The sequence below is a fragment of the Pongo pygmaeus genome, chromosome 19 (assembly GCF_028885625.2).
Source record: "Pongo pygmaeus isolate AG05252 chromosome 19, NHGRI_mPonPyg2-v2.0_pri, whole genome shotgun sequence".
Lineage (NCBI taxonomy): Eukaryota > Metazoa > Chordata > Mammalia > Primates > Hominidae > Pongo > Pongo pygmaeus.
This window is the reverse complement of record NC_072392.2, coordinates 15,078,938-15,082,443: the sequence shown is the minus strand read 5'-3', so window position 1 is coordinate 15,082,443 and position 3,506 is coordinate 15,078,938. Positions and strand designations below refer to the sequence as shown.

Genomic DNA, 3,506 nt, shown 5'->3' with positions numbered 1-3,506 from the left:
ACTTCCCTGGATCAATACTTGCTTCTCTGACCTGTATAAATTTGCAGAAGGATGAAAAGAAATAGGAGGAAAGACTTCAAGGCCTGGTGTCTTAGGTTTTTTCCCCCATGAGGAGATAAGGATTCAAGTGCAAGGGGTTCATTTTGGAGGGGGATCTGGGAAGCACCAGGAGGGGTCAAGGAAGTGAAAATGGGCAGGTAGGGAAGAAAGCCAATTCAGGTGTGCCCAGAGCAGGCTATGTCAGAGAGCACTGGTGCTCCCTCCCATCGGGACTTCTGCCAGGGCATGTAGATGCACCTCATGCCTGATGGATGCAAAGCTGAAGCATCTGGCACTAATGCTCATTCACGATTGGTTGCAGGCTGCTTCTGTAGGGGGTTGTCCCCCTGGTCCTTCTAGCCTGCCCTGTGCACAGGTTGAGGACACTCCTGTGGCTGGAAAAAGCTGGATCTGAAGGTTGTAGAAACTTGCAGAAGGAAGCCATCAAAGTGACTTGGAAAGGTGAGTGCCTGCAGAGGGGCAATGGGTGGGACAGCAAGAGCATTTGCTGCATCCAAGGTGCTCCAACCCATCTTCCACCAGGCAGCTCTGCATGGGGGATTATTGAGCCTGGCTTCACCGCTAATAAAGTGCTGTTTTAATTTCCACTTGGGGCCAGGCGCGGTGGCTCTCACCTGTGATCCCAGCACTTTGGGAGACTGAGGCAGGTGGATCAACTTGAGGCCAGGAGGTCGAGACCAGCCTGGCTAACATGGTGAAACCCTGTCTCTACTAAAAATACAAAAAATTAGCTAGGCATGGTGGTGCATACCTGGAATCCTAGCTACTTGGAGGCTGGGGCATGAAAATTGCTTAAGCTTGGGAGGCGGAGGTAGCAGTGAGCCGAGGTTGTGCCACTGCACTCCAGCCTGGGTGACGGAGAAAGACTCTGTCTCAAAAAAAAAAAAAAAATTCCATTTGGTCGTGTTTCCTTGCTAATAATAGGCTACTTGGATGGAAGGCTACTTGATAACAGGCTACTGGATGGCCAGCTCTGCACTTGGGTCAGTCTTGCTAAAAGGTAGGATTCCCTTGCGGGATGTGGGTGCGGGGCAAAGTATTGACAGCTAATTGTCATAATAAAGATACCTCCTTTCTGGAGGTAGGAGTCTTTAATTCATTCCTGGGCAGCATTGTCTATCTTCCCCCTTCAATCCTAAACATCTCCCTAAATATCTCCATGTCTGTTGTGGAGGTCTAAAAGGACCTCAGGCTACTGTGGGCATCTCACTGGGTGACCCTTCCCTCAACCTTAGCAAACCTCCCTTCTAGGGACCCCTTCTCTGCATTTGTCTTGGTGGTAAAAGTCTGACTGTTAATGCTGGACTCCTTGTTTATGGTGAGAGAAGAAGGGGAAGAGAAGCATCCTGACAGCCACAGATTTAAAAAATGTATTTTGTAAGCGAAATATTTCACACTGCCTGGAGATCTTTTTTTTTTTTTTTTTCAATTGAGACAGAATCTCACTGTGTTTCCCAGGCTAGAGTGCAGTGGTGCGATATCAGCTCACTGCAACCTCTGCCTGCCGGGTTCAAGCGATTCTCCTGCCTCAGCCTCCTGAGTAGCTGGGATTACAGGTGCTCGCCATGACACCTTGCTAATTTTTGTATTTTTAGTAGAGAGGGCGTTTCGCCATGTTGGCCAGGCTGGTCTTGAACTCCTGACCTCAGGTGATCGAACCACTTCAGCCTCCCAAAGTGCTGGGATTACAGGCATGAGCCAACGCACCCGGCCAGATCATTTTTATGGTTATATTTGTTGTATTGAAAAAACTGCGCTCTTTGGATTTCTCCATTAATTTTTATACCTTTCCATTGTTTATGCCTGCAAAGAATTTTTCAAAATGTCTGCTATTATGATATTGATATACAAGAAAGTTTTTTAGGGCTTTAGGGCTATAATGATTTAAAATCTATCTATCTATCTATCTATCTATCTATCTATCTATCTATCTATCCATCTATCTATCTCTAGATATAGATATTTATGCTCACACACATATGTAAATATAATCCAAATATATACAATTCAAGTATATTATAATTCAAATATGCATATATATATAATTTCATTAAGAAAAATCTCTATGCACTGACATGGAGATATATCTGTAACCAATAGTTAGAGAATAGTAGGTTTGTGAACAAGAGCAACAATCCCTCCTCCCCTTCTGCCCTCACGACCCTTCCTCTGTTTATAGAAAGGTCTGGAAGAAAGCGCACGAGACATTTAACAGTGTTTTTGTGTGAACAAGAGATGGCTAGGTAAGGAGATTTTCACATTTTATTTTACGCATTTCCCTCTTGTCTGATTCTACTTTCAAGAAGCATGAACTTTTACAATTAAAAATTTTTAAAAATCCCAAATCCACAGCCTTTCCCCTCTTCCAGAGGTGCCATAGGAAGCCCCTCCCCTCTTACGAGAGGCGTCATAAAAAGAGGCATCCCCAGCAAAGGCTTCCCAAGATGGGCAGTGCCGCTTTGAGTGGTGGCCAGGGGCTAGAAGAGGTGGCCTTCTCTGTGCCTTGAAGATATTGAGCTGGGTTCTGCTGCAGCAGAAGATGGAGATGGAAGTACGCAGAAACCAGCTCTCTCCACCTGATGGGAAATAGAGCATTGCTACAGGAAGGCAGCCAGCCCCAGGGTCAGATGAGTAAGGGACACAGGGTAAATGCCAACAGGCAAGCGCCCCTGGGTGGTTGGATACTTATAGTGACCGATCCCATAGAATGGTGGGCAAAGGGATGCCATGGGCACATTCGCTCCTATGACACTGCCCTCAGCTGCGCCCTGGCTGCCTCACCCCATCCCAGGAAAGGGAGTGATCATTTGATCGGTCAGAATCTGAGGCACTCATGGAGACATACTTGCTAAAGATAAAAGGACCCTGAGAAGTCTTACACTTACAGATTGTGGACAAGGAATAGCCAAGGAAGGAGGCAGAGCAAGAAGCCTCAACATTTAGGTGGAAAGTGTAGAGCCTTATCTTCAAAGCAGAGTATTATACTGAATGTCTCCATTCAATTCAATTAGACAAATATTTATCAAACTGCTAATAGAAAAACACACTGCTAGACTCCAGTATCACTGAAGTGTTTCCTGATTTTAAGGAACTTATAAGATAAATGGAGAGATGGACATTTATCAGGTTGAACCATATGAAATGCCAAGATTCCACCATTTTGATCCACAAAAACTGCAATTTCATATGGAACAACCTAATGTAATATGAGAAAGATGCAATTATTATTTTCACAGAGTTTTTAACAATGGTATTTGTATACACATACTTGCTAGTGCTCAGAGTGAAACCTCATTAAAGTTGTCGCCGTGAGGGTTATTTTCTGGCACTGTCCCCATCCACATGTTTGTGGTTTTTGTCCAATTACCTTTGCACCAACCTAATAGTGATGTTTCTTCTCCCACAGCTGGGTCTATAAGCTGTGTGGGTGAGGAGAACCAGGGATT

General features: G+C 44.9%; 1 long non-coding RNA gene across 1 annotated transcript; it reads left to right on the top strand.

The window, feature by feature from the left end:
* Positions 1-398: 398 nt before the first annotated feature.
* On the top strand, positions 399-2,304 carry LOC129018176 (uncharacterized). Its single transcript, XR_008495204.1, has 3 exons — positions 399-501; positions 985-1,060; positions 2,240-2,304. It is a non-coding gene; the product is annotated as an uncharacterized LOC129018176 (long non-coding RNA).
* Positions 2,305-3,506: the final 1,202 nt, after the last annotated feature.